We start from the raw sequence: 17424 nt of genomic DNA on the forward strand, positions 1-17424 counted from the left end.
CTCGTCACTACTGTTGCATGCTGGGTAGTGTAGTTCTAACATTCCCTAACTCATAACATCACATGATCTATTATATTTGTGCTAAACACAGTAACATATTGGATAAAACACACATTTTCTATGCATGTATTTTTAGATTCCGGAATTTGAGACTATCCAGCTCGTTTTTCGACGTATTGCTTTAAAGTAAAAAAAAAAAAAGAGAAAAGAAGCAAAAACAGGTCATTCCTGATGACGTCATCTCTACGGCAAGCGAGAAGGCGTTCCCGGAAAACGAACAAAACCGGGGGAAAAATGTTGCCCGCCGCTACATTAATGATTATATTTGTGGTAAATACAGTAACATTTTGGATGAAAATGTTGTAATACTTCAAGGTGGAAGAAATCACGGTTAGTGCTCCGCCCCGCTGGAGCCGGACAGAACGTGGGAGTGAGAGAAGTCTTCGGAGGTCGCACTTAGTAGTTGGAGGTAGTCAATTATTATTATTATTATTATTATTATTATTATTACTATTAGTGGTGGTTGTCTACAACTACAAGTTAAGATTTATTGTGGAGCATTTTTCGTTTTTTTAGCACGTCTTTTCCTTACTTGACGCTCAGTCCCCGGCTGACGAGGTAACGGACCGGACAGCCTCGTCTTGCCCGGGAAGCACCGCCTGCCGCCGGGCTGCTACTTTGACGCCTTCCCGGTATCTACATGGTTCTTTACACAAGTTTATTCATACGACCTTCCACACTTCTATGGACGCAAACTTCATATTTTTGAAATGCTGTTTATTTAACTTGTGCAAGCTAACCTGGCTAGCATCACAACCGACTGTTTGCTACCTTCCTGTCTGCTACTAAACCAGGTAACTATCCTTATTTATGTCAACTTTTTTTCTCTTCCAAAGATTAACGTTCCATGCTGTGACTAAAATGGCAATAATCCAAATGCATACATTTATTGTGATTTATGACGTCACTCAATTTAATTCAATTGTTATTTGTCCTTGATGCAGTGTTTTTCAACCTTTTTTGAGGCAAATAACTTTTTTTTTCATAAAAATAAATAAATCCAGAGTCATACCGCCAGCAGGAAACGTTCAAAAAATGAAACTCCACCAGGTCGTCGTGACATATTTTGAGTTTGTTGGCGTTTTCCTGTGTGTAGTGCTTTAATTTTTGTCTCGCGCTGTTATTTTGGTGGCCCTTCCTGTTTTGTTGCGGTTTCATGTCTTCCTTTGAGCGCTATTCCGCGCACCCGCTTTGTGTTAGCAAGAAAGGCTATTTACGTTGTTGCTATCCTTCTTTGTGTGGACATTGTCGATCGTCGTGTCATGTACGGATATACTTTGTGGACGCCGTAAGTTTTTGCTGTCGTCCAGCATTCTGTTTGTTTACTTTGTAGCCAGTTCATTGGATAGCCATTGCCTTTCCCTTTTGTTCATTGTTGGTTTAAGCATGACATACCTTTTTACCTGCACACTGCCTCCCGCTGTGGTCCGCATATTGGGATCACAACAAACCATACCCGTCTCACCCGACACATCCCGACTTTGCTTTAAAATTATTCTGTCAAATCATTATTTTTTTCAATCAAATAATCACATTTTGGAATTTCTATTCATCATGATTAATCACAGCTTGCATAATTAACATTTCCTGAAGAAAACACCTCAGTATTTATACCTAAAAGCAATTTTATTGTCAGAGTGTCACCCAGGAATGTTTTTTTTTTATATTTTACTTGAATGCGTGTCATTTATTTGCACCAACTGTAATGATCTGTCCCTCCAGGCCATGTCCTATTTAGGTTTCTCATTGTTGTACTGACGTATGCACTGATCTGATCACAAGGTACAAAAGCAGTGAAGTTGTCACGTTGTGTAAATGGTCAATAAAAAGAGAATACAACAAATCCTTTTCAACTTATATTCAATTGAATAGACTGCAAAGACAAGATATTTCATGTTCACACTGAGAAACTTTCTTATTTTTCTGCAAATAATCATGAAGTTAGACTTGAATGGCAGCAACACATGTCAAAAAAGGCATTTTTACCAGTGTGTTACATGGCCTTTCCTTTTAACAACACTCAGTAAAGGTTTGGGAACTGAGGAGACACATTTTTGAAGTGGAATTATTTCCCATTCTTGCTTGATGTACAGCTTAAGTTGTTCAACAGTCTCCCTTCTCATATTTTAGCCTTCAATGTCTGGACTACAGGCAGGCCAGTCTAGAACCCGCATTGTCTTGTTGAAATAAGCAGGGGCGTCCATGATAACGTTGCTTGGATGGCGACATATGTTGCTCCAAAAGCTGTATGTACCTTTCAGCATTAATGGTGCCTTCACAGATGTGTAAGTTACCCATGTCTTGGCCACTAATACACCCCCATACCATCACACATGCTGCCTTTTACACTTTCACCCTAGAACAATCCGGATGCTTATTTTCCTCTTTGGTCCGGAGGACACAACGTCCACAGTTTCCAAAAAACAATTTGAAATGTGGACTCGTCAGACCACAGAACACTTTCCCACTTTGCATCAGTCCATCTTATATGAGCTCGGGCCCAGCGAAGCCGGCGACGTTTCTGGGTGTTGTTGATAAATGGCTTTGGCTCTGCATAGTAGAGTTTTAACTTGCACTTACAAATGTAGCGACTGACAGTGGTTTTCTGAAGTGTTCCTGAGCCCATGTGGTGATATCCTTTACACACTGATGTCACTTTTTGATGCAGTAGCGCCTGAGGGATCCAAGGTGCGTAATATCATGGCTTACGTGCAGTGATTTCTCCAGATTCTCTGAACTTTTTGATGATTTTACGGAGCGTAGATGGTGAAATCCCTAAATTCCTTGTTGAGAAATGTTGTTCTTCAACAATTTGCTCAGGCATTTGTTGACAAAGCGGTGACCCTCGCCCCCGTCCTTGTTTGTGAACGACTGAGCATTTCACGGAAGCTGCTTTTACACCCAATCATGGCACCCACCTGTTCCCAATTAGCCTGTTCACCCGTGGGATGTTCCAAATAGGTCTTTGACGAGCATTCCTCGACTTTCTCACTCTTTTTTGCCACTTGTGCCAGCTTTTTTGAAACATGTCGCAGGCAACAAATCCCAAGTGAGCTAATATTTGCAAAAAATACCAAAGTTTGTCAGTGTGAACATGAAATATCTTGTCTTTGCAGTCTATTCAATTGAATATAAGTTGAAAAGGATTTGTTGTATTCTCTCTTTATTTACCATTCACACAACGTGACAACTTCACTGCTTTTGGGTTGTGTAAAAGGTAAAAAAAGCTTGTTCAGTCAAAATAAATTGCTTTATTAACTTTAAGTGTCTACATCAGGGGTGTCAAACTCATTTTAGATCGGGGGCCACACGGAGAAAAATCTACTCCCAAGTGGGCCGGACTGGTAAAATCACGGCACGATAACTTAAAAATATAGACAAACTTCAGATTGTTTTCTTTGTTTAAAAACAGAACAAGTACATTCTGAAATTGTAGAAATCATGTTGTTGTTTTTTTTTTACACTTACATGTTGCAGTTAATAGACTTCTATCTTTATTTGTTGTTACTTATATTTTCTGAATAAATTATATGGTAATGTTCATCAGTCATTGGTGTTCATTTTCAATCTATCAAGATAAAAAACTTATATCAATATCAAATTACAGTATGTTATTTATGTAGTTTGATCATTTTCCTCGACTGGTGCACTAACCTTATGTGGTTTATTTTGTACATATATAGCATCATCTACAACGATACAAAGAATTGCTATTGCGACATCCAGTGGACACATTTAAAACAGCTGTTTCTTTCATTCATAAATTTCAGGTACATTTTTATACTTAGCAAACTCATCCCGCGGGCCGGCTAAAACCTGTTTACGGGCCTGATCCGGCCCCCGGGCCGTACGTTTGACACCCCTGGTCTACATGATTAATGCAAATTTGTTGTAATTAACCACATGAGTTGTACATTTTTTTCCAGCCCTGCTTTAAAATGATACATAAATATGTTTTTTTTTTTACATGAACTCACCTGTCACTTAAGTGGACTAGCATGATTAGCATTACAACTGTTGTCATTGCAACAACAAGAGAGTAAAATGTGTTAAAAGGGTTAAAAAGGTTTTTAATATGTCCTATGAGAAGAAGCTACACAAGGTCAGCAAAGGCGTTCTATGTCATGCAGTTGTACTTTCACAACTGCAAGAATTACTAGCGCAATGTCAATTTAGTAGCTCTTTTACTGCATTTTTTTTTTTAGTGTTTTAGTGTACTTTGCTCCAGTCCGTAGCACAAAGCGCCTCATAATTCCACATATGAGACTTCTGGCGCGTGTGGTGATTAAAGTGTAACTAAAGATGACTCCCATGCCCTCACCTGGTGGACTTAGACCAGACCTGGGCAAATGAAGGCCTGCGGGGCCACATGCGGCCCGTTGAGCTTTTCAATCTGGCCCGCCGGACATTCCCAAATCATTATTTGACATCTTTAAGATGTAAAGTGTAGCTGCCATTATGATGTGCACTCATCTTTTCTAATGACCAGAAGTCTTCAACTATACTAAGTCTTTCTATGCTTGGAATCTGCACTTATGGATGATATACCAGTTACTATGGTAATCTAATTAGTTACTATGGTAATCTAATTAGTTACTATGATCATCTAATTAGTTACTATGGTAATCTAATTAGTTACTATGGTAATCTAATTAGTTACTATGATCATCTAATTAGTTACTATGGTAATCTAATTAGTTACTATGGTAATCTAATTAGTTACTATGATCATCTAATTAGTTACCATGGTAATCTAATTAGTTACTATGGTAATCTAATTAGTTACTATGATCATCTAATTAGTTACTATGGTAATCTAATTCGTTACTATGGTAATCTAATTAGTTACTATGGTAATATAATTAGTTACTATGATCATCTAATTAGTTACTATGGCAATCTAATTAGTTACTATGGTAATCTAATTAGTTACTATGATCATCTAATTAGTTACTATAGTAATTGAATTTGTTACTATGGTAATCTAATTAGTTACTATGATCATCTAATTAGTTACTATAGTAATCTAATTAGTTACTATGGTAATCTAATTAGTTACTATGGTCATCTAACTAGTTACAATGTAATCAAATTAGTTACAATGGTAATCTAATTAGTTACTATGATCATCTAATTAGTTACTATAGTAATCTAATTAGTTACTATGGTAATCTAATTAGTTACTATGGTCATCTAATTAGTTACTATGGTCATCTAATTAGTTACAACGGCAATCTAATTAGTTACTATGGTCATCTAATTAGTAACTATTGTCATTGAATTAGTTACTATGGTAAACTAATTAGTTACAATGGTAATCTAATTAGTTACTATAGTAATCTAATTAGTTACAATGGTAATCTAATTAGTTACTATGGTCATCTAACTAGTTACTATGGTAATCTAATTAGTTACTATGATCATCTAATTAGTTACTATGGTAATCTAATTAGTTACTATGGTAATCTAATTAGTTACTATGATCATCTAATTAGTTACTATAGTAATCTAATTAGTTACTATGGTAATCTAATTAGTTACTATGATCATCTAATTAGTTACTATAGTAATCTAATTAGTTACTACGGTAATCTAATTAGTTACTATGGTCATCTAATTAGTTACAATGTAATCTAATTAGTTACAATGGTAATCTAATTAGTTACTATAGTAATCTAATTAGTTACTATGGTAATCTAATTAGTTACTATGGTCATCTAATTAGTTACAATGGTAATCTAATTAGTTACTATGGTCATCTAATTAGTTACTATAGTAATTGAAATGGTTACAGTGGTAATCGAATTAGTTACTATGATCATGTAATTAGTTACTATAGTAATCTAATTAGTTACAATGGTAATCTAATGAGTTACTATGGTCATCTAATTAGTTACTATGGTAATCTAATTAGTTACAATGGTAATCTAATTAGTTACTATGGTCATCTAATTAGTTACAATGGTAATCTAATTAGTTAATATGATCATCTAATTAGTTACTATAGTAATGTAATTAGTTACAGTGGTAATCTCATTAGTTACAATGGTAATCCAATTAGTTACTATGGTCATCGAATTAGTTACAATGGTCATACAATTAGTTACTATGGTAATCTAATTAGTTACAATGGTAATCTAATTAGTTACAATGGTAATCTAATTAGTTACTATGATAGTCTAATTAGTTACTATGGTAATCGAATTAGTTACAGTGGTAATCTGATTAGTTACTATGGTCATCTAATTAGTTACTGTGGTAATCTAATTAGTTACAATGGTAATCTAATTAGTTACTATGGTCATCTAATTAGTTACAATGGCCATCTAATTAGTTACTATGGTCATCTAATTAGTTACTATGGTCATCCAATTAGTTACTATGGTAATCAAATGAGTTACAATGGTAATCTTATTAGTTACTATGGTCATCTAATTAGTTACTATGGTCATCTAATTAGTTACTATGGCACCAAGCAGTGTGGGCGGGAAGCGTTTCCACAGACGCGAAAGGAGATTTTCACGACAAAGTTCTCAAGCTTTGCGATGTATCAAATTCATCAGATTGTCGGTGGGTTCATTTTATACCCTTCACGTTCATATTTCACCGTTTGTTACATTTTGGTTGCGTTTCACTTGATTGTAAAATATGTCGATGGAAAGGGGGTGTGATGTCCATATTTTGTCAATACTCAGTGTTTTATCCTTCATAGAAAAATCTAAAATTCCCTTACGTTTTTTATAGGCGGTCTGTCATAACGTTTTTAGCATTCAATCAGACATTATTGTGAGGTTTTGTAGATATACCGGCCCCCAGACACATGTTTTTTCTCTAAATGTGGCCCCCGAGTCAAAAGAATTGCCCGGGCCTGACTTAGACAAACCCAGCAGGCAGGAGTTCTATTTGACACCTCCTATCTGTATTTTTGGAGCCGCACTTAAGCCGCTGTCAGTCAGACGCACAAGTAAATGTGGTGTGTTCCAGGCCAGACATGCCCTAATAGACATGCACCGTGTGGGGGGTTCTGGACACACCTGTTGGCTCGGGCTCTACAGCGCCACCTTGGCTGGCAGTGTTTTCTTTTTTTTACTATCTGACAATTTCATTCCCCAAACTAACAGCTGAGCACCTCAGCTCCAGCCTGCGAGAGACCCCCCCCCCCCCCCCCCCTCTCACTTGTTGTTGTCTGTCTGCTGGCTTGCTGGTCTTTCGACTTTTTACAAGAGTACAGAGCTCCGTGCTGTGGGAACCAAACATAATATGTACAATATACACACTGCAAGTATATATATATATAATGTAGTAACAGACACCTTCATAACAATATGTAATATGTACAATAAACACACTGCAACTATATATATATATAATGTAGTAACAGACACCTTCATAACAATATATAATATGTACAATATACACACTGCAAGTATATATATAATGTAGTAACAGACACCTTCATAACAATATGTAATATGTACAATATACACACTGCAAGTATATATATATAATGTAGTAACAGACACCTTCATAACAATATGTAATATGTACAATATACACACTGCAAGTATATATATAATGTAGTAACAGACACCTTCATAATAATATGTAATATGTACAATATACACACTGCAAGTATATATATAATGTAGTAACAGACACCTTCATAACAATATGTAATATGTACAATATACACACTGCAAGTATATATATATATAATGTAGTAACAGACACCTTCATAACAATATGTAATATGTACAATATTCACACTGCAAGTATATATATAATGTAGTAACAGACACCTTCATAACAATATGTAATATGTACAATATACACACTGCAAGTATATATATATAATGTAGTAACAGACACCTTCATAACAATATGTAATATGTACAATATACACACTGCAAGTATATATATATATAATGTAGTAACAGACACCTTCACAACAATATGTAATATGTACAATAAACACACTGCAAGTATATATATATATAATGTAGTAACAGACACCTTCATAACAATATATAATATGTACAATATACACACTGCAAGTATATATATAATGTAGTAACAGACACCTTCATAACAATATGTAATATGTACAATATACACACTGCAAGTATACATATATAATGTAGTAACAGACACCTTCTTAACAATATGTAATATGTACAATATACACACTGCAAGTATATATATATATATATAATGTAGTAACAGACACCTTCATAACAATATATAATATGTACAATATACACACTGCAAGTATATATATAATGTAGTAACAGACACCTTCATAACAATATGTAATATGTACAATATACACACTGCAAGTATATATATAATGTAGTAACAGACACCTTCATAACAATATGTAATATGTACAATATACACACTGCAAGTATATATATATATATAATGTAGTAACAGACACCTTCATAACAATATGTAATATGTACAATAAACACACTGCAAGTATATATATATATATAATGTAGTAACAGACACCTTCATAACAATATATAATATGTACAATATACACACTGCAAGTATATATATAATGTAGTAACAGACACCTTCATAACAATATGTAATATGTACAATATACACACTGCAAGTATATATATAATGTAGTAACAGACACCTTCATAACAATATGTAATGTGTACAATATACACACTGCAAGTATATATATAATGTAGTAACAGACACCTTCATAACAATATGTAATATGTACAATATACACACTGCAAGTATATATATAATGTAGTAACAGACACCTTCATAACAATATGTAATATGTACAATATACACACTGCAAGTATATATATAATGTAGCAACAGACACCTTCATAACAATATGTAATATGTACAATATACACACTGCAAGTATATATATAATGTAGTAACAGACACCTTCATAACAATATGTAATATGTACAATATTCACACTGCAAGTATATATATAATGTAGTAACAGACACCTTCATAACAATATGTAATATGTACAATATACACACTGCAAGTATATATATATAATGTAGTAACAGACACCTTCATAACAATATGTAATATGTACAATATACACACTGCAAGTATATATATATATAATGTAGTAACAGACACCTTCACAACAATATGTAATATGTACAATAAACACACTGCAAGTATATATATATATAATGTAGTAACAGACACCTTCATAACAATATATAATATGTACAATATACACACTGCAAGTATATATATAATGTAGTAACAGACACCTTCATAACAATATGTAATATGTACAATATACACACTGCAAGTATACATATATAATGTAGTAACAGACACCTTCTTAACAATATGTAATATGTACAATATACACACTGCAAGTATGTATATAATGTAGCAACAGACACCTTCATAACAATATGTAATATGTACAATATACACACTGCAAGTATATATATAATGTAGTAACAGACACCTTCATAATAATATGTAATATGTACAATATACACACTGCAAGTATATATATATAATGTAGTAACAGACACCTTCATAACAATATGTAATATGTACAATATACACACTGCAAGTATATATATAATTTAGTAACAGACACCTTCATAACAATATGTAATATGTACAATATACACACTGCAAGTATATATATAATGTAGTAACAGACACCTTCATAACAATATGTAATATGTACAATATACACACTGCAAGTATATATATATATAATGTAGTAACAGACACCTTCATAACAATATGTAATATGTACAATATTCACACTGCAAGTATATATATAATGTAGTAACAGACACCTTCATAACAATATGTAATATGTACAATATACACACTGCAAGTATATATATATAATGTAGTAACAGACACCTTCATAACAATATGTAATATGTACAATATACACACTGCAAGTATATATATATATAATGTAGTAACAGACACCTTCACAACAATATGTAATATGTACAATAAACACACTGCAAGTATATATATATATAATGTAGTAACAGACACCTTCATAACAATATATAATATGTACAATATACACACTGCAAGTATATATATAATGTAGTAACAGACACCTTCATAACAATATGTAATATGTACAATATACACACTGCAAGTATACATATATAATGTAGTAACAGACACCTTCTTAACAATATGTAATATGTACAATATACACACTGCAAGTATATATATAATGTAGCAACAGACACCTTCATAACAATATGTAATATGTACAATATACACACTGCAAGTATATATATAATGTAGTAACAGACACCTTCATAATAATATGTAATATGTACAATATACACACTGCAAGTATATATATATAATGTAGTAACAGACACCTTCATAACAATATGTAATATGTACAATATACACACTGCAAGTATATATATAATTTAGTAACAGACACCTTCATAACAATATGTAATATGTACAATATACACACTGCAAGTATATATATAATGTAGTAACAGACACCTTCATAACAATATGTAATATGTACAATATACACACTGCAAGTATATATATATATAATGTAGTAACAGACACCTTCATAACAATATGTAATATGTACAATATACACACTGCAAGTATATATATAATGTAGTAACAGACACCTTCATAACAATATGTAATATGTACAATATACACACTGCAAGTATATATATAATGTAGTAACACACACCTTCATAACAATATGTAATATGTACAATATACACACTGCAAGTATATATATATATAATGTAGTAACAGACACCTTCATAACAATATGTAATATGTACAATATACACACTGCAAGTATATATATATAATGTAGTAACAGACACCTTCATAACAATATGTAATATGTACAATATACACACTGCAAGTATATATATATAATGTAGTAACAGACACCTTCATAACAATATGTAATATGTACAATATACATATATACATATAAATATATAATGTAGTAACAGACACCTTCATAACAATATGTAATATGTACAATATACACACTGCAACTATATATATAATGTAGCAACAGACACCTTCATAACAATATGTAATATGTACAATATACACACTGCAAGTATATATATAATGTAGTAACAGACACCTTCATAACAATATGTAATATGTACAATATACACACTGCAAGTATATATATATAATGTAGTAACAGACACCTTCATAACAATATGTAATATGTACAATATACACACTGCAAGTATATATATATAATGTAGTAACAGACACCTTCATAACAATATGTAATATGTACAATATACACACTGCAAGTATATATATAATGTAGTAACAGACACCTTCATAACAATATGTAATATGTACAATATACACACTGCAAGTATACATATATAATGTAGTAACAGACACCTTCATAACAATATGTAATATGTACAATATACACACTGCAAGTATATATATAATGTAGCAACAGACACCTTCATAACAATATGTAATATGTACAATATACACACTGCAAGTATATATATAATGTAGTAACAGACACCTTCATAATAATATGTAATATGTACAATATACACACTGCAAGTATATATATATATAATGTAGTAACAGACACCTTCATAACAATATGTAATATGTACAATATACACACTGCAAGTATATATATAATTTAGTAACAGACACCTTCATAACAATATGTAATATGTACAATATACACACTGCAAGTATATATATAATGTAGTAACAGACACCTTCATAACAATATGTAATATGTACAATATACACACTGCAAGTATATATATATATATAATGTAGTAACAGACACCTTCATAACAATATGTAATATGTACAATATACACACTGCAAGTATATATATAATGTAATAACAGACACCTTCATAACAATATGTAATATGTACAATATACACACTGCAAGTATATATATAATGTAGTAACAGACACCTTCATAACAATATGTAATATGTACAATATACACACTGCAAGTATATATATATAATGTAGTAACAGACACCTTCATAACAATATGTAATATGTACAATATACACACTGCAAGTATATATATAATGCAGTAACAGACACCTTCATAACAATATGTAATATGTACAATATACACACTGCAAGTATATATATAATGTAGTAACAGACACCTTCATAACAATATGTAATATGCACAATATACACACTGCAAGTATATATATATATATAATGTAGTAACAGACACCTTCATAACAATATGTAATATGTACAATATACACACTGCAAGTATATATATATATATATAATGTTGTAACAGACACCTTCATAACAATATGTAATATGTACAATATACACACTGCAAGTATATATATATATGATGTAGTAACAGACACCTTCATAACAATATGTAATATGTACAATATACACACTGCAATTATATATATAATGTAGTAACAGACACCTTCATAACAATATGTAATATGTACAATATACACACTGCAAGTATATATATAATGTAGCAACAGACACCTTCATAACAATATGTAATATGTACAATATACACACTGCAATTATATATATAATGTAGTACCAGACACCTTCATAACAATATGTAATATGTACAATATACACACTGCAAGTATATATATATAATGTAGTAACAGACACCTTCATAACAATATGTAATATGTACAATATACACACTGCAAGTATATATATATATAATGTTGTAACAGACACCTTCATAACAATATGTAATATGTACAATATACACACTGCAAGTATATATATAATGTAGTAACAGACACCTTCATAACAATATGTAATATGTACAATATACACACTGCAAGTATATATATAATGTAGTAACAGACACCTTCATAACAATATGTAATATGTACAATCAATCAATCAATGTTTATTTATATAGCCCTAAATTACAAGTGTCTCAAAGGGTTGTACAAGCCACAACGACATCCTCGGTGCAGAGCCCACATACGGGCAAGGAAAACTCACCCCATATACACACTGCACGTATATATAATGTAGTCACAGACACCTTCATAAAAATAATAATATGTATTATGTTTAATATTTACCGTATTTTGATCATTTTATGCACAGCCGGAACTAGTACTTTGGTGCATTTATTTCCGTTTCCACAGCAGCGCACTTCTGACCTCCCGCAGCCAAACGCGAGTGTTTTCTATTCATGGCAGACTTGGTAACAGACAACAAAGACGACTATTTATAGACCAATGAGGATTCACGACCTTATCTTTTTGAAGCTGAATACACGGAGGATGAACCGCTGCTTATAGAAGAGAGCACAAAGTAGAGGGTGAAACGTGGGAGCAGACGGAAGCCGAGAGAGTGAGGTGAAAGTGACAACTCTATAAATGTGGAGACAAGCTAGTTCGACATAAATGGAGTGCTTACCCAAATAATTCAGGAAAAACGTCTGAAACGTTGTGCCTTTGGTCCAGTTCAGGGGTCACCAACGCGGTGCCCGCGGGCACCAGGTGGCCCGTAAGGACCAGATGAGTAGCCCGCTGGTCTGTTCTAAAAATAGCTCAAATAGCAGCACTTACCAGTGAGCTGCATCTATTTTTTAAATGGTATTTATTTACTAGCAAGCTGGTCTCGCTTTGCCCGACATTTTTAATTCTAAGAGAGACAAAACTCAAATAGAATTTGAAAATCCAAGAAATTATTTTAAAGACTTGGTCTTCACTTGTTTAAATAAATTCATTAATTTTTTTACTTTGCTTCTTATAACTTTCAGAAAGACAATTTTAGAGAAAAAATACAACCTTAAAAATGATTTTAGGATTTTTAAACACATATACCTTTTTACCTTTTAAATTCCTTCCTCTTCTTTCCTGACAATTTAAATCAATGTTGAAGTAAATGTATTTGTTTTATTGTAAAAAATAATAAATACATTTTAATTTAATTCTTCATTTTAGCTTCTGTTTTTTCGACGAAAAATATATTTGTGAAATATTTCTTCAAACTTATTATGATTAAAATTCAAAAAAATTATTCTGGCAAATCTAGAAAATCTGTAGAATCAAATTTAAATCTTATTTCAAAGTCTTTTGAATTTCTTTTAAAATTTTTGTTCTGGAAAATGTAGAAGAAATAACGACTTGTCTTTGTTAGAAATATAGCTTGGTCCAATTTGTTATATATTCTAACAAAGTGTAGATTGGATTTTAACCTATTTAAAACATGTAATCAAAATCCTAAAATTAATCTTAATCAGGAAAAATTACTAATGATGTTCCATAAATTATTTTTTAATTTTTTTTCCAAAAGATTCGAATTAGCTAGTTTTTCTCTTCTTTTTTTCGGTTGAATTTTGAATTTTAAAGAGTCAAAATTGAAGATAAACTATGTTTCAAAATTTAATTGTCATTTTTTTTGTGCTTTGTCCTCTTTTAAACCGTTCAATTAAGTGTAATTATCATTAATTATTAATAATAACACCGAGTTAAAGGTAAATTGAGCAAATTGGCTATTTCTGGCAATTTATTTAAGTGTGTCTCAAACTGGTAGCCCTTCGCATTAATCAGTACCCAAGAAGTAGCTCTTGCTTTCAAAAAGGTTGGTGACCCCTGGTCCAGTTGGACCAAAGGCACAACCGTCCATTGAGTAAGTCACTTTATAGTAATAATGATACACGCAGCACGTCATTCGTGTTATCACAACTACATTGTCTGGCTAGCTGTGTACAAACAAAACATGAAGTCATACTTTACAGATACTGTAATATGATTGTTCATGTCTTTCACTCAGTACAGATTGCGGTCCTATCACAGTGTTGTGCATTATACACTCAAACGTGTTTGGTGTAGACGTGGAGGTATGTGCTGGTGAGAGGAAGCAGAGATGAGGTCATGCAGGATGATGATGGTCACAGGTTGGTGCAAAGACCAGAAGGCTTGTGGTGGGTTAGCGTTACACTTTTCTCTGACCTCCTTGACCTCCTGTACTCTGCATGTGGTCTGACATTGGAGCTAAACTGACCGCTTCTCATTCATCTCCAGCGTCCACGTTACAAGACTTGGAATAGGACGTGCGTGGATTCTTGCAGCGTATGACCATTTGTCTTATTGGAACAGAGGAAGGAGCTGCTGCTTTGATGTCTTTTTCAAAAATCTATTTGAAACTTCTGAACTCCAGTTTCTATGCCACGATTGTAGCATGTCGACCACAGGTGTCAAACTCGAGGCCTGGGGCCACATCGTTTACAGTAGGCCGCGACATCGTTTAAGGTAAGCCGCGACATCGTTTAAGGTAGGCCGCGACATCGTTTAAGGTAAGCCGCGACATTGTTTAAGGTAAGCCGCGACATTGTTTAATGTGGGCCGCGACATCGTTTGAGGTAAGCCGCGACATCGTTTAATGTGGGCCGCGACATCGTTTAAGGTAAGCCGCGACATTGTTTAAGGTAGGCCGCGACATCGTTTAAGGTAAGCCGCGACATCGTTTAAGGTAAGCCGCGACATTGTTTAATGTGGGCCGCGACATCGTTTGAGGTAAGCCGCGACATCGTTTAATGTGGGCCGCGACATCGTTTAAGGTAAGCCGCGACATTGTTTAAGGTAGGCCGCGACATCGTTTAAGGTAAGCCGTGACATTGTTTAAGGTAGGCCGCGACATCGTTTAAGGTAAGCCGCAACATCGTTTAATGTGGGCCGCGACATCGTTTAAGGTAAGCCGTGACATTGTTTAAGGTAGCCCGCGACATCGTTGAAGGTAGGCCGCCACATCGTTGAAGGTAGGCCGCAACATCGTTGAAGGTAGGCCGCCACATCGTTGAAGGTAGGCCGCCACATCGTTTAAGGTGGGCCGCGACATCGTTTAAGGTGAGGCCGCGACATCGGTTAAGGTAAGCCGCGACATCGCTTAAGGTAAGCCGCGACATCGTTTAATGTGGGCCGCGACATCGTTTAAGGTAAGCCGTGACATCGTTTAATGTGGGCCGCGACATCGTTTAAGGTAAGCCGCGACATTGTTTAAGGTAGGCCGCGACATCGTTTAAGGTAAGCCGCGACATTGTTTAAGGTAAGCCGCGACATTGTTTAATGTGGGCCGCGACATCGTTTAAGGTAAGCCGCGACATCGTTTAATGTGGGCCGCGACATCGTTTAAGGTAAGCCGCGACATTGTTTAAGGTAGGCCGCGACATCGTTTAAGGTAAGCCGCAACATCGTTTAATGTGGGCCGCGACATCGTTTAAGGTAAGCCGCGACATTGTTTAAGGTAGGCCGCGACATCGTTGAAGGTAGGCCGCCACATCGTTGAAGGTAGGCCACCACATCGTTGAAGGTAGGCCGCCACATCGTTGAAGGTAGGCCGCCACATCGTTGAAGATAGGCCACGACATCGTTGAAGGTAGGCTGCCACATCGTTGAAGATAGGCCACGACATCGTTGAAGATAGGCCACGACATCGTTGAAGGTAGGCCGCGACATCGTTTAAGGTAAGCCGCAACATCGTTTAAGGTGGGCCGCGACATCGTTTAAGGTAAGCCGCGACATCGTTTAAGGTGGGCCGCGACATCGTTTAAGGTAAGCCGCGACATCGTTTAAGGTAGGCCGCCACATCGTTGAAGATAGGCCACGACATCGTTGAAGGTAGGCCGCGACATCGTTTAAGGTAAGCCGCGACATCGTTTAAGGTGGGCCGCGACATCGTTTAAGGTAAGCCGCGACATCGTTTAAGGTAGGCCGCCACATCGTTGAAGATAGGCCGCCACATCGTTGAAGATAGGCCGCCACATCGTTGAAGATAGGCCGCCACATCGTTGAAGGTAGGCCGCGACATCGTTTAAGGTAGGCCGCCACATCGTTGAAGGTAGGCCACGACATCGTTGAAGGTAGGCCACGACATCGTTGAAGGTAGGCCGCCACATCGTTGAAGGTAGGCCGCCACATCGTTGAAGGTAGGCCGCGACATCGTTGAAGGTAGGCCGCCACATCGTTGAAGGTAGGCCGCCACATCGTTGAAGGTAGGCCGCCACATCGTTGAAGGTAGGCCGCCACATCGTTGAAGGTAGGCCGCCACATCGTTGAAGGTAGGCCGCAACATCGTTGAAGGTAGGCCGCCACATCGTTGAAGGTAGGCCGCGACATCGTTTAAGGTAAGCCACGACATCGTTTAAGGTGGGCCGCGACATCGTTTAAGGTAAGCCGCGACATCGTTTAAGGTAGGCCGCCACATCGTTGAAGATAGGTCGCCACATCGTTGAAGATAGGCCGCCACGTCGTTGAAGGTAGGCCGCCACGTCGTTGAAGGTAGGCCGCCACGTCGTTGAAGGTAGGCCGCCACGTCGTTGAAGGTAGGCCGC

General features: G+C 35.0%; 1 protein-coding gene across 9 annotated transcripts in view; it reads left to right on the forward strand.

The window, feature by feature from the left end:
* The first annotated feature begins 257 nt into the window (after positions 1 to 257).
* ccser2a (coiled-coil serine-rich protein 2a) overlaps positions 258 to 17424 on the forward strand; it is a 120829-nt gene continuing 103662 nt past the window's right edge. For 7 of the 9 annotated variants that reach the window (XM_062059244.1, XM_062059248.1, XM_062059247.1 and 4 more), the window contains exons 1-2: positions 258 to 469; positions 577 to 854. The gene's annotated coding sequence lies outside the window, so the exon portion shown is untranslated. Of the gene's footprint in view, positions 855 to 17424 lie in introns of all 9 variants that reach the window. The other 2 variants (XM_062059245.1, XM_062059246.1) reach the window with 2 other exon arrangements.

The sequence above is a fragment of the Entelurus aequoreus genome, linkage group LG09, assembly GCF_033978785.1.
Source record: "Entelurus aequoreus isolate RoL-2023_Sb linkage group LG09, RoL_Eaeq_v1.1, whole genome shotgun sequence".
NCBI lineage: Eukaryota > Metazoa > Chordata > Actinopteri > Syngnathiformes > Syngnathidae > Entelurus > Entelurus aequoreus.